General features: G+C 39.0%; 1 protein-coding gene across 6 annotated transcripts in view; it reads right to left on the bottom strand.

Annotated features, from left to right (window-relative positions):
- Frmpd4 (FERM and PDZ domain containing 4) overlaps positions 1–15,646 on the bottom strand; it is a 930,349-nt gene that overhangs the window by 342,107 nt on the left and 572,596 nt on the right. The gene's annotated exons all lie outside the window — the stretch shown is intronic.

Raw genomic sequence — 15,646 nt, 5'->3', positions numbered from 1 at the left:
GTCACCACAACATAGGGAACTGCACTAAAAGGTCACAGCATTAGGAAACTTGAGGATCACTGCTCTAAAGCAAGATAGGGCTTAAGGTAGACCTGAAATAACTCTCCAGGGGGCATAATATCAAAGAAGCATCATCGTGAAAACTTGATAGGTCCCACATACAATAATGAAAAAAAAACTAGGAAGTTTATCTTTTATTGGATCAATACCAGGGAAAGTTTTTCCTATTAATTGTGTGAAACCTTTGTAAGTTGTGATAGTTCATACCACAATCCTTATAGTGACAGAAATAAAATGTGAACAACAAATACATGTAGGGACAAGTTATAATCATTCATTTCCTAAAAGGCAGTTCTTAATTTGTCAAATCAAGTCAGCCCTGTGAAAAGATTTTGTTGGCAGCTATTCCCTTACCATCCATAGTCTCTCTGTTTCTAGTTTCTGATCTCCTGGGAATGATAAATCTGCTGGTATGCTTGTCAATAAAGCTTAACTAATTCTACACTATGCGTCACACAAGCAGTTGGAGGCTATAATTGTTATTGGTCAGTGCCCAACACCTACGCCAACAGATGTCTGTTAGTTAAATTTGTCAACACTGCTAGATAAGAGGGAATTTCATGCTTCAGATGTGGCAGGCTGGATTCACATTGCCTAGAGTCCTGGAAGCACCAAACAACAATACTCTGGGAGCACAAAGACTTGCTTGAAAAATTGTTCATCCTGCGTCCCCAAAATAAGCGATCCTAGATGCATAGGACATTACTCTACCCCAGTCTTTGAAATGAGAAGCCTTAGGCATGTATTTATCATGGATCAGTATTGCTAGAACACATAGGGCTAGAATTTATGAGTGTATCACAACTCCTCCAGTCTGTTGCATGTTACACCAGGTGGATAGAATAAATGACTTTTACCACAGTAAGACGAGCATGGGCAGGGAAGGAGGAAGGGGAAAGGGGGCAAAAAAAGGAGAGATGACAAAAATGAACAAATGGACAAAAGAGAATCAGAAAAATTCACTCTAATAGGCATTGTTGTCGAGGAAAGGTTTAAATTGCCAAAAAAGTTAGAAATCAGTAGCAAAAACTTAAAAAAAACTCTTATCACCAGTGAAAGGTGCATCTATCTCTGTATAAAAGGCTAAGTGTTTAGAAAACAAGCCATACTACTTTGGGAAACGGCTAGGCTGTTGTCTTAGGTCTATGAGCCCTTACCTGTCCACATCCGGGGAATAAGTGACTGTGAAGAGCCTAAGCACATATGATATCCTTGCAAGTCTAAAATCTAAGTTCAGGGAAAATAACCAGGTAAGGAGGTTGAAAGGTTGGAATAGCCAGGGCCCCAAGACACCTGCTGATTGTATTGTCTAGGCACAACAGGGAAAATGTATCCATAAACTCTCAAACACATGGTTGCCTGACCCAAACCAGAATCATGAGAATAGGAGTTGGGATTCTAATGCAGACAGGAGAAATTGTACATGGCCCTATCCCTCGACGAAGAACTACAGGAAATTAGTGGCTGCTGGAGAGGGTCTCTAATTAGTTGTCTCCAGGAATGAACTCTTACATAGGTTGTCCAGTCCCAAGGGGTCAGCCCTGGACCCATGCACATACGAGTAGACACACCTAACAATTATAATTGCAGCAAGGGTCATGAGTTTCGAAGAGGGAAAGGCTGAAGGAGGGAGCAGAGGGAGGAATGTCGATACAGTGCTCATGGGTGAGAGTCTCAGAAACTGAGACTGTGAGTATGTATGGGGAAAGAGCTAGAGAAATGGCTCAGCTAGCAAAGGCTCAGGCTCACAACTAAAAAGAGTTTGGAACCACTCCTCTGTTTTCTTCTTTTTACTTCACTTCTCTCTCCTCTTTTCCATATTGCTCTATGGAGCTGAAACTCACAGCTTTAAGCATACTATACAAACACCCCACCACTGAGCTACATTCCCATCCCACGAGTAATTATCTATTTGAAATGCCATGAAATGAGTACAGAAACGTGAAAGAAAAAGGTCCTAGGATGGAAACAAGAGGTTCCACAATGACGTCCAAGAGAAATTTCTTCTAGAGGAGCCACAATTCAGCTTCAGTTTTAAAACGTCCTTCTTTAAACTTTCTCATTTCACCAACTCTCAGCCTCAACACAGAGATGCATGGTCCCTTCACATCCTGGCACTCTATGTTTCTACTGTGAGTCTCCCCACTTAAAGGGTTGTTACTTTGATTTCTGACAGCCATCAGTGCCAAAATGAGTAGGTCATGACATTTCCATATCGATGTCCAAAGTACTGTTTATCCCTATGCATGTGGTAACGCATGCATGGTGATTTGATCTCAAGTTTTACAGAATGACTCTCAGCTGCTGTCTTTCATAAGTGCTTGAATATCTAGGATTTCCTTGAAAAAGCACTGACTTTTTAAAAATGCATCCATTAGACCTGTCTAGAAATATTTTATAACCTTGTACTCCCTCATGGGTGATAATACTGCCTTGACAAATGGATCACCTGAGGAAAAAAAAATTGTGTGCACATTCCCAATCTTTCTGGAGACAGACATTTGTCAAAAGGCAATGTCTTCTGTCATTTTCCTGAGAAACCAGGTGTGGCTTGCGCTACAAAGACAAAACAGATCAAATGGGAGCCCTGTACATACTGCTTCACACTGTAGATCAGATGTCAGAGGAACACAAAGTCTTTCCAAAGTCCACTGTTCTTTGCACTTTAGTTCAATTGTTTATTAATCCTTTTCCTGGTCCATAGGATAAGCTAGGCCAAGTATATTTTAATTGAGGTAAATTTGAACTAATAATGTGCTTTCCTTTAAGATATTACCACTGGGGATAAAGAAAATCCTGTCAAGAAAGTGTGAATGAAAAGAAAAGATGAGGAAAATACTTCTAAGACTTTCTTTCCTTGCTTTCTTGTTGAAACAACAGAAAGGCAAACAGAACAGCTGTTTTCAACACATGAATGAGGCTGCCAGGTAAAATGTGGAGCACACAGTTATATTTGAATTCCATATAAACACCAAGTCATCCTGTATTTATTATTTTTCCTTCTGACTAAATCTGCCAACGCTATTACTCATCCTTTCTCTTTCGGAACTGGAGAGATTAAGGCACCCAGTGAGGTAGGAGGCTATTGAAGCTAGCAGCAAAGCTTTCAAATAGGCTTTCCGGTACATGCTCTGCAGACCGTTGATGCAACTCGTGTGCATCTTAGCCACAAAGTTTTCTGTCTGTTCCATCCAAAAGTGATCATTTGGACTTATGTCTGTAATTAACCTCAGAACTCGAGAGATTCCAACTGGAGAGCTGTCACAAGTTTCAGTGAGATCCCAGATGGAAAAAAAATCAAAACAACCCAGTATGGTCTAGGATACAGTTCAGCTGATACAGTGTTTGCCTAGCATTGCTCCTCAGTACTGCACAAACTGGAATGGTGGTTTGTGCCTGTAGTCCTAGTATTCAGGAAGTAGAAGTAAGAAGATCAGCAGTTCAAGGTCATTCTTGACTACATTACAAGTTTCAGGCCAGCCCAAGCAACATGAGACTCTTCTGCCCCTCCCAAAAATGAACAAACTAAAAAAGTAAAAGGTAAAGTGAGATGGAATAAAGCTTAATCATTTAAAACCATTTCCATGTTTCTGCTTCATTAGCCAGAACTGTGGCAGTGAGGCCACTGGGCACTTGCCCTAACAAAGAGAAGACTGACATCAGAAAGGACAGACTGGCTTCCCAAGACAAAGAAGTTGGCTTCCCAGCTCTTTGCCGGATCCTCAGACACTCATTCCTATCAGTATTGCAGTTTCCTCATTTCTAAAAGAAGAAGCAGATACTCAACACTGTTGAAAGGTTCTTCTGCCTCCCAAATGCTGTGATTCTTTGAATGAGCAGCACGGAGAGACAAAAGACTAGAGTCGCAGTGAACATGAATCCATTGAGCCGTTGACTCACATGGCACCTTTCCCATTTTCTTGCAGTCATACTGAACCATCATCCCCTAAGGAGCTGTGAAGGCTCCTGTAGCACTCAGTGGATTCATTTCTCACATACACTGGCAGGTAAAAACAATTCTTGCCCAAGAAACTGTCCTTAGAAAACAATTTCTTCTTTCTCAAAGAGCAGAGATTTCAATGCCAGAAGTGTGATTTATTTTATTTAATTTTTCTTTTTTCCTTAATTATTACTGTTACACGGATAGATAGATAGATAGATAGATAGATAGATAGATAGATAGATAGATAGATAGATAGACAGACAGACAGACAGACCTGCCAAGTTTGTTTAGTGATGCTCATGTGTACCTGCTTTGGGGGTGACTCCTTGATTTTGGTTAGTCAACTAGGGGGTTCATCCTTGAGTAAGAATGATTCCCCGTTTGTGGCAGTCATTAATTGACTATAGCTATTCATCTAGGGATGGGGACTTGTCAGAGTTCCCCAGTTCACACTGGCATGTCAAATATTGTTGTTCTTGTTCAGGTCTTGTTTAGGAAGCTGAGATTTCAAGGGGGTAGCTTCCCTGTTCTACATAGAAGATACAATCTTACAGCAGATTTCCAGCCCTTTGGCTCTCAAAATCTTTCCATCTGGTCTTCAATGTTCCCCAAGTCATTGGTGTAAGGGTTATGTTGTAGACATATCAAATGGGGCTAGGCACCCCACAATCGTGTGTTTTCTACATTTTCCCCATTTGTTGGTTTCTGTAACGGCAAACTTCCATGTGAGAAAAGCAATCAATAACCCTACCAAGCTGTGATGCCTACAAAACACAATAAAGTTGAGCTCAACAAGATAGTCTCCAAAGGTGAAACAGTGGCACTTAATTCTTCACGGTAACCAAAAGCGATCTAATTGGATTGAAAGTCCACTCAATAGGAGGGAATTCATGCCTGGTACTGTAAGTCTAGTCAACTCACCCATGATTGGTTGGTCCCTGGAACAAAGGCAAACCTCTTGCAGTGTCTTTCCTAATGCACTCCAACTTTTACTGCATTCTAAATACTAACCTTGCTTATATCTGCAGATAAGTAGCCTCTGTCCTCTCATCATGGAGAGAGATGCTTTGGTCACAATCTTCGACCTCTCCAGGCTCAACCATCTGAACAAGGAGGTGGCACAGGAGGACTGATGATCTTAGTGGGGATATTATTCTCTTGGATGTTTTTAAAATCTTCCCCTAATGTCAGTGAAAAGTTTCTCTTGGAAGTTCAGAAGAGACAAAGATGTTAAGTACGGTTTGGACTGAAGGCCTCAGTTCCCCAAAACCTGACTCTACTCAATACTAGATTCGCAGCATTGCCATTAGATACAGAAATAAAAACCATACTAATACCAAAAGGAAATCAACTGCTTTGTACAATGAATTGATAATTTAAATAAAAAAGCATAGATACATACACAAAATATCACCACCCAAGATGCTGCAATCAGAAAGGTGTGAGAAGAAAGAAAACAGGAGAGAATTAATAAAAGGTGTGCAAAATACAGTTATTGGCCCCTAAAAGTTTTTCATGCCGGAAGAGTGACTCATCCTAGATCCAGAATCAAGTGATTAAAGTAGCTTTGTCAGACCTTGCTTCTAGATTTATAGCCACCCTGAACAAAGAATTAAGTCCTTGGTCATTTATCAAAATCCGTTTTCAATTTGACTTCTTCCCCAACCACAGTTCCTTTGATTCTTATGGGATCATGTTAAACGAATCTAGGATTAAGTCTCAGCATGGGATGTGCACAGTATAGTTTCAAAGGGGAGTTGATTCTCAATGGAAATCCATGAGACTGCATATGGTATGAGCCTTATGATTAATCACTTAGGAAATATATATATAATGAGACCCAGCTTGCCAAGTGTTTTCAAGCATCTCTGCTGCCATTGATTAGATAGAATAGTGTTTTCACACATCAGAGATTCTTTCTGGCTCAAATAGCCAACTCTTCTGTTCATTTAGTAGAAGGTATCTTCTATATTTTTACATTACTCTAAGTTGACAATTACATATATTAATAGAGTATAAAGTGATTTTATGATTTTCATATAATGTAGAATAATTAAAACAAACTGATGTGGTAATCACCACCATTGAAGCTGTTAACAGGATGTCTTTCTTTTAAAAAGCTGGGTTGCATTCCATTGTGAATCAACACCACATTTTCTTTATATTCCCGTACTCATCTATTAATGATCCCTCAGTTAATTGTCTAATTTGACTGCTTTGACTCATGCTGAATTAACCATGGGAGTAAAGACATCTCTTTAACATATTGATTTCCACTGTCTTGGTAAGAGACTTTGCTTCTTTTTCCTTTTTTATTATGAAGGGCAAGGCAAAAGTCTTGGTTTGTAGCTTTTTCTGGTCTGAAATTTACTAAGTAGAGCAGATTTCCCCTGAACTTGTGATAATCCTTCTGCCTCTGCCTCCCAACTGTGGGAATGTGGGAATTATGAGAATGTGACTGTGTAAATTATTGGATTTTACAGAATACTACTTGTATTTAAATATATAAATTTGTTTATAAGCTTGTTGATTAAAGTATCACAAATGTGATGAAGTTCTCTATGTTTATAGATACGTATTTGGCCATGTGACATGTATGCATGCACCTGTATAGAATATATGTGGTCTTCATAAATTTCAGATGCTTTCCCTCCTGGACCTCAGAAGTAACCAGTCCTCTGATTTTAGCAACACGCTGGATTAATAGCACCTGTCTTCAATCTTCAAAAAGATGGAATTATGAGGTGTAAATATTTTGTCACTCAAAATACCATGTCTTTAAAGCAATAGTTCATTCTTTGTACTAGTGTATATTATTTCAGTTATTTACTTATCTCTGCCCCACCAAGCCTTCTATATTCCAGAGGTAAAGTAATGCCAGCAATGGTCAGCCACATAATGGCAACCGAGGAGGTCAATGCAAACTGATACCAGTGACAGGCATGCACACTGGTTATCATATGTACTAAAGTCACAACCAAGACAAAACTATTGTGGCCATGGGGAAGAGTAGAGGAAGAGAAAAGGGTGGGAAATAATTTATGTTCTCAGAATGTATCTGTTGTTCTAATGTGGTGGGATTTTCTGGCACTGGACCCCTGGGCCTCAAATACATAAGGCTAGCAATTAAACACTGAGCTGTAGACCCAATTTTCAGACTTTATTTTTCTGTCATGCTGTTTTATACATCTTCTCCTTGAAGACTTAAAAAAATAGAAAGAAATTTCTGAAACTCATACAAGTACAGCAAATGAGGAACAGTAACTTTATTAATATAATTTGCATTAAATCTCATAAATAAGAAGGATTTCCAAAAAGATGCTTTTACATGATAAATTTATTTTAATTATGTTTTTCTTATTTACCTGATTTAAACTTCTCTCTTAAATCATCAGACCTTATTAAAAAGCTTTCTTCATAGACATAATGTTCCTTCCTGCCTCGGAGTGAGATTCATTTCCCTTTATAATCAATAAGCCTTGTGTTCCATTGTGCCTCTTTCAAGCAGTTGCTTTCACATTATTTAATGTGTCTCAGAATTTTTCTAAAGGCTTAGACTTAATGTGGTAAAGTAGAAATGAACAGCCTTTAATCATTAGGTCTGGCCAAAATGACGTTAACCTAAGTGTTGTGTACCCGAGTCCCTAGGGATATTTGTGTGTTTGAAGAGATTTTTAAAAAGTGAAAAATATTCATTAAAGTTTATATGAAAATTTTGTTACTAAGACACTTCCTGGCATCATTACACATCCCTGTCACATAGGAAGAAAGAAAGGATAGCTTCTGTTTTTGCTTTATAATCTTCCCAATCCGGTAGTTACAAGCACAGAACAACTTCATGGACACATAATTGACACTAAATTCAGTCCAAAAAGCCCCAGCTTGTCAGGCAGTGGTGGCGCAGGCCTTTGATCCCAGCACTTAGGAGGCAGAGGCAGGCAGATCTCTGTGAGTTCGAGCCCAGCCTGGTCTACAGAGTGAGTTCCAGGACAGGCTGATCTATGCAGAGAAACTATGTCTCAAGAAAAAGATGAGGAAAATAGAAGGAACAACTACCTGTAATAATTTTTAAGCCTTCCTATTTTCTTTCTTTGTCAATAATTGCATGATTTTTCCTTTTGCTAGTATAAATTCTGAATGTTCAGCAAACCTGTTTTTCTGCTGTCCTAGATAAATAGAAAAAAAAAACAAACTATAATAATTATTTAGGGCTTCCTTCCTTTACCCAATTCCATCCTATCAGAATAGCTCAGGCACTTTTGTGTGACACATTTCCTCCTCTTTCCATTTACTTATCTCTGTCTCCATTAATGCAATTTGATGAGAGCCTTTTGTCTCGTGAGCTCTGCTTTGTCCTTCTATTCTTCCATGTCAAAGTAACCTCTTTATACTCTGTGGCATACAAAAACTATCAGCATAATTTTGGTGAAGATGACAATGTTTTAGCTACAGTTAAACAATAAAGCCTCAAGTAACTCATTCAGCCCCTTTCCATCCTTTCTATTTCCTGAAATCAAATGGAGTAGGGAAAGAATGCACCAAATGAGTAAGTAGTTTTCCATGACGCACCAGTTCTGAGAGGATCCAGAGACTCCAGAGTGCGGAGAGGAGCCAATGTATCAGACAGATGACTCAACCACAAGAATTAGTAAATGGCCTTCGTAAGCCTCTGCCCACGTACTTTCTCCTTGGTGGTTCATCGGTGTGCTTTCATTCATCCAGTCTGTACACCGTGTTGTGCTCACTTGGGCATCAACTCTCACAACCTATTCTTTTTACAAAGTTTTCTCTCATCACTTGGAAGAGTCACTTCATTGGGTGGCGGTTTCAGCTGCACCGAGATCCTACTAGATGTTCAGTTATACTTTGCATCATTTGGGGTTTGTTTTTAATTAGGAAGCAAAAATAAGTATTCTTCATCTGATTTTCCAAGTAAGGGTTTGACTCCAGAGAATTTGAAAACCATCAAGTTCAGTGGGAAAAAATGGAAGAGTTAAATCATGTTAAAGTTCACCTGACTGAGCTCCCAAGGTCCACTTGAAGAGCAGAAGAAGGGAGAATATGAGCAAGGAAGTCAGGACCGTGACGGGGTGCTCCACCCACTGAGACAGTGTGCCCCTTCTAATGGGAGCTCACCAAATCCAGCTGGACTGGGACTGAACGAGCATGGGATCAAACCAGACTCTCTGATTGTGGCTGACAATTGGGGAAAACTGAGAAGCCAGTGATAATGGCACTGGAATTTGTCTCTACTGCATGTACTGGCTTTTTGGGATCCTAGTCTATTTGGATATATACCTTCCTAAGCCTGGATGGAGGGGGGAGGACCTTGAACGTTCCACAGGGCAGGGTACTCTGCCCTCTCTTAGGACTAGAGGGGGAGGAAAAAGGGTGAGTGGGGAAGCGGAAGGGAAGTGCGAGGAGGGAAGGAAGTGGAAATTTTGAATGGTATTATTTATAAAGCATTAAAAAATAAATGAAATAATAAAGTTCACCTGAATGCAGAGTGCTAATTATTTGTGCACAGTCTAGTTTACAAAGACTGTACCCTGAATTATGTTAAAGGCCTTGGACTGCATCTAGGACCAAAAATTACTTTTTGATTCATTTGTCTGAAGTTCTAGCTCATCTCTACCCCAACCCCACTCTGGTCTTCTTGTTACAGCTTACAGTGAAGATATATATCTGGTGGTGTGACTCTGCCAACCTTCTTGGTTTAACTTCTTTTTCACTGTTGTTAATTACATGTTAATGTCTTTAAATAGCACACCTAAGTTCTTTTCTATATAAATATTTGTGAAATGTATACATTTTTGCATGTCAAGATTTTATGTGTGACAATGTTTTGTCAGTTTCTTAAAGAAAAATTTTCTTATAAATTCAAGTCAATCAAAATATTGGTCTTAAAACAATTTTGTTTAACGGTTCAAAAACAGACTAAGGCCCTGGGTCTACTGTCTGAATTTTTAGAATCACCAGGCAGCAAGGACGAAAGGAACTGGGTTTCTATGTAGGCTTTCCTTACCCAGGTTGGGATAGTTATTTAAGTATCTAGTCCCACCATTTTGTTTGCTTATGTTGAAATGTTGTACTTAAGATCTTGAAGAGCTTATGCAATATTGTTGATAACAAAGGGTGTTAGTAATTTTGAAATTAGTATTGAAATTAGAAATTAGTATTTCTACTTAATAATGCTTTTCTACCAATTTCTAAAAGAGTGGTAACAGTATAAGAAAAAGCAAAACAATACAAACAAACAAACCCCCAAAGACAGTGAAGCTGTGATATTCATAGGGAGACTGAATGCATAATAGAACACACTGATTCAAACTACGTAAGAGAGCTTTTTCCAAAAGACATATTGGGCTGTGTGTGTGGGCAAGGTCATCCAACAGTCTTTATAGAACTCCCTCTGAAACCTAAGCAGAGATGTGCTTTTTCACTACTTAAAAGACTGAAAAAGAGGCCTAGTGATCTTATCAGTACAGTCTGCAGAATGCTGCTGCCTAATATAAATGAGCTCTCAATTATTAAGTTTTACAAAAACTGGGCAATTTTTCTCTCTCTCTCAGAGAGAGAGAGAGAGAGAGAGAGAGAGAGAGAGAGAGAGAACCACTCACACACCACATTTATGGAAAGTCCAGAGATGTTCTTTGACAAACAGGCTTGTTTATCTCAGTTTACTCTTGTGCCGCTAAAGTTATCGGACTGTGCAAACATACTTTCTACTAACATTCCATTTGGGAAACATTCTTGTGTTTGAAAAGTGAAATGTCCCTCCTAGGCTCATGCATTTAAGGACTTGATCCCCAGCTGTTGGTGATGTTTGAGGAGACTGTGGAACCTTAGGCCTTTGATCCCCATTAGAGGAAGTGGGTCACTGGGAGAAGTTTAGCCGCACTTTCTGTCTGACTTTCAATGCATGTCACCACCTGCCTTGCCCTCCTACCACCATGCCTTCCCTGCCAAGAAGGGCTATAGTTTTCCCAGAAACAGTGAGCCACAATTGGCCCTATCTCACTAAAGCTGTTTCTTTTCAGGTATTTGGTTCCAGCATTAAGGAAGGTGGACTGAACCAATTCTCACAGTGAAGAGGAATACAGAGTAGGGAGTGCCGCGTCCCAGCTCTGTGGTTCTAGGCACAGACCCAAATCTCAGATGTCTTCACTCTTTTCTTTTGCAGAATACAAGGATTTATCAAACACAGAGTTTCTTCATGGCCTAGATTTATGGTCAAATTGTATGACAGCATAAATGTGACTCTTATAAGTGTTCTATTCAACTCTGTATTGGGTGATGCCCTCTATAACGGCAATGCCCTCTTTGCTTCTTTAAGACTGACTTGGACCCAGCTTAATATCCCCATATGACATGCTAATACTCTGAGTCAAAACAATTCTTCTCCCAAGTTTTGCAACTGAACTGTGAGAACTTATGCTGGTCATTGGGCCTCCCTGGATTACAGTAGCTTCTCTTCAAATTTATGAGATTGAGCTGAATGACCTTTCAAGTGCCCTTCTTTGCTAACATTGTATGCCACAAGGCCCAGAGGACTTCTTAAATAAAGACACAACTGATGTGCTTCTGGAACTTGTCATTGACCTTATTGATTATTTAATGTCAGGGCCTTGATTAGAAATGCAATTTCTAATTATAATGTTGTTCCAAAGATAATACTGGGGCACCTTCCTGGTATCATTAACATTCATCAGTTCAGCTATCATTTATTAAAAGTCTAATAAAGTGGTTCACAACCTTCCTGATGCTGCACCCATTTAATACAGTTCCTCATGTTGTGGTGACCCCCAACCATACAACTATTTTCATTGCTACTTCATAACTGTCATTTTGCTACTATTATGAATCTTATGTAAATATCCGTGCTTTCTGATGGTTTTAGGCAACCCCTTTGAAAGGGTCATTCAACCCCCAAATGAGGTCATAACCCACAGGTTGAGAATCACTGGCCGAATATATATCAAGTGTGTTGCTGAAATCAGACTACAGAAATTTTAAATATGAACAAGATTGATTTCTGCTACCAAGAGCACACAGTTCAGTGGAGAGAATAACAAGTAACTCATTGTAAAATGACAAGCTATGGGTTTTTTTTAAATTAGATGTTACATCTCAGCATTGTTGGGATCTGGTGTCAGCCATGGTGGACTTATCCGGTACAGTTAGGCATTGTGTGTCATTCTTGACTTTTAACCACCAGATGCCAGTAACATCCCCATTAGATACAATGACAAAATCACCTTTGATTGAGAGCCACTAATTCCAATGCATTCTTTTTATTCATGAGGAATGTTCTACCTAAATGACTCTCACTATAAATTTGTAAGAATGACAATTATGCTATATATCTTTGGGAATAATTCTGTGTATACATCAAGAGAGTGGTTTTTCACAAATTTGCTGTAGCATCTTACTCACTAAGAGGTTTTTTTCCCTTAATAATATGAACTCAATACTGCCCTCAAACTTGTAATCTTCTTTGAGGAAGGGATAGAGAAAAGAGTTTGAACAACACTAGCCATATGGGAAAGGTTGCCAAGTAGCATAATCGGGTGGGGTGTTATTACAGATGAGCTTACCTATAGGATGCATCTGTCCAAGTCTTCCCTCTGGGCCTCTGCATTAAACATGTGGAAAGGATCTGACCATGTGCAGGAAAGTCTCAAGGCTTACAGAATGCTCATGTATCTAAACAAGAGACTACCCTAAAAATTCAAGTGAACAAATCACAGAGATCCTTGTACATTACTGCATATTGCAGCATTAATTCAGAGTACCTAAGCAATGAAACTAACCTGGGTGTCCGTCAGCAGAGGAATGAAAAATGTCTTTGACCAGAAAATAGGCAAAACTGGAAATAATGGTATTATGCAAACTAAGTTTATCACAGAAGAACGAATGAAATGTTTTCTCTCATTTTTGCTTCCTAGAATGCAGAAGGGAAAGTGAATAATAAAGGAGGTTACCAGGGAAGAAGGAAAAGAGGAAAGTAACAGGGCATAGGGAAACATAGGCCAGCATAGCTTTGCATAAAATAGACTTATTTACCCCCTTATAATACAAATTAAAATATATTAAAAGGAAAAGAAAAAAAACAAGAAGCTAGATTGTGATTGTTTTCATGTCTATTAGCTAACTGCCATTTATGCAAAATCCTTTTCCTTTTGGAACTGAGACATAATGGAATTTAAAATGAGCACTTAACAATTTAGTGAAAAGAGAATGAGCAAGTCTCTGTGAGTATGTGGAAGCTCTTCTTTCTAATTTCTTAATAAATTTAATTCAACTTTGATCAAGCTAGTCCTGTTTCAAGGCCTAAGAGCTGATGGGATAATGAAAGGGTGTTCTGTCATGAGTTCATTGCCAAGGATTCAAAACAACATCCTGACACCCTCTTGCACGGCTGACAGACTTTCAGATAGAAAGGGTTCAAAGTATAAATTTGGGGGCTATCTATGTCTTATTGCTTTCTGTATCGGTTGGAATGATTTTGAGTGGCATTGACTAATTCCATGACATTACTTTCACTGCAGAGGATTATTGGAGATGTCAGGCAGGTCATGGAATCCTATCGCACAAGTGTTGGGATGGGGTCCATGAAGTTAGAAGAAAACAGCTGAGAAACCCAATACACATCGTGAGAGCCCACTGGTAAGTTGAGATAAGGTGGTCCAAGGGACAAAGGCCCCAGCCTCATTTGAAGTCATGTGTCAGCTATGTTCCAGAATTTTTCTGAGTCATCTTGAAAAAAAATCACTTTACCTCCGGTCTTCCCATAATTTTTGCTGCTCATTGGAGACAGTGCACACTCTCTTTCCTTCTGGAAGGCTGATAATTAGATAATGTACAAGAAACACTCTGAGCTCTTCAAAAGGGGCACTCTGAAAATGTGAGCTATCACAATTGCTTAACAAATTATGTTAGCAATGAAGTCAGGCACAACTGGCCCCTGACTTGCTTTGTGGCAGACTTCTTCTTAGAATAAGTTGGGTGCTCAAGGAAAGAAGTATTGCAATTTTCGTCCCATTAAGACTCTAGGAAACTTTTCTTGAATGAGCCAAGCACTTGCTTGATCTTAAGCTAAATGGTTCACAGGACACAAATAAAAATGCCTCTTTTGTACTGTTACAAAGATGTACATTCTCTGGTGAAAGGTAAGATGACAGTCAAATTTAGATTGCAGTTTAACATAAAGGAAAACTGGGCTACATCCTTTGATTTTAGGCCCTTACAGCTTGCCATTTTCGACTTCAGAGTTCGGCTCAATATATACTAGACAAGGTTGGGTTCCTGAAGAGGTACATTTTATGTATTTTCTTTTTACTTTGACATCCTGCTATTAAAATGCCAATAAACTGCATATGTATGCCTTTAAAATTCACAAAAAAGTAAACATAACACATCCTAAACAAGAAATTATAAGGAAAAGAGAGAGAGAGAGAGACTGACACAGACACAGATACACACACACACACACACACACACACACACACACACACACACACATCTTTCTAATCTCTAGGCTGAAAGAAAAGATTTTGTCATAAGTCCAAACAGTATTTCTTACCAAGTCATCATCCAATTGGCCCCTAGTTACAACATGGAATTGATGAGTAACTGTCACTTCCAATAGCAAGTTTCTCAGTAAACTTTGCATTTTCTCTTCCAAAATTTTCCTGCTGTTCCCTGTGTTCACATGCTTGGATCAGATATACAGTTTATGGTGCAGAAATAAGAATCTACACGCCATGCCTTCATGAATGCCCGTGTAATCTCCAGTGTTGTCTCCAAAGTGAAACACACACTTGAGAATTCCTCTGGTCTTTGACAACCAATGTTTCTGTACCAAGAACATTTGATGCTATTCCAAGTCTTGTGATCTCCGTTGTTGACAAATTATCCACCTCTCAGTCTAACTTTTTTAAAAAATAAAATTTCTGAAAGATACATCTACACATGCACACTAAGGTATGGATCAACAAATGAAAGGCATATATCTAATGGGTGCATAACAATCCAAAGAATCAATGAAAAAAAAACTGGTTCCTGGAGAAAATCAACAAGATTGACAAACCCTTATCCAAACTAATCAAACGGCAGAGAGAGAACACGCAAATTAACAAGATCAGAAATGAAAAGGGGGACATAACCACAGACACAGAGGAAATTCAGAGAATCATTAGATCTTACTACAAAAGCCTGTAAGCCACAAAATTGGGAAATGTGGAAGAAATGGACATGCTTTTAGATAAATACCATATACCAAAATTAAGTCAAGACCAGGTGAGCAGTTTAAATAGACCTGTAAGTCGCAAGGAAATAGAAGCTGTCATCAGAAACCTCCCTACCAAAAAAAGCCCTGGCCCAGATGGTTTCAAAGCAGAATTCTATCAGAACTTCCAAGTAGAGTTAATACCTATACTCCTTTTTTTAATATTTTTTTATTTATTTATTATGTATTCAATATTCTGTCTGTGTGTATGCCTGCAGGCCAGAAGAGGGCACCAGACCCAATTTCAGATGGTTGTGAGCCACCATGTGGTTACTGGGAATTGAACTCAGGACCTTTGGAAGAGCAGGCAATGCTCTTAACCTCTGAGCCATCTCTCCAGCCCCCCCCTATAC

The sequence above is a fragment of the Myodes glareolus genome, chromosome X (genome assembly GCF_982192425.1).
Source record: "Myodes glareolus chromosome X, mMyoGla1.1, whole genome shotgun sequence".
NCBI classification, from domain to species: domain Eukaryota; kingdom Metazoa; phylum Chordata; class Mammalia; order Rodentia; family Cricetidae; genus Myodes; species Myodes glareolus.
This window is presented reverse-complemented; position numbering and strand designations above follow the sequence as displayed.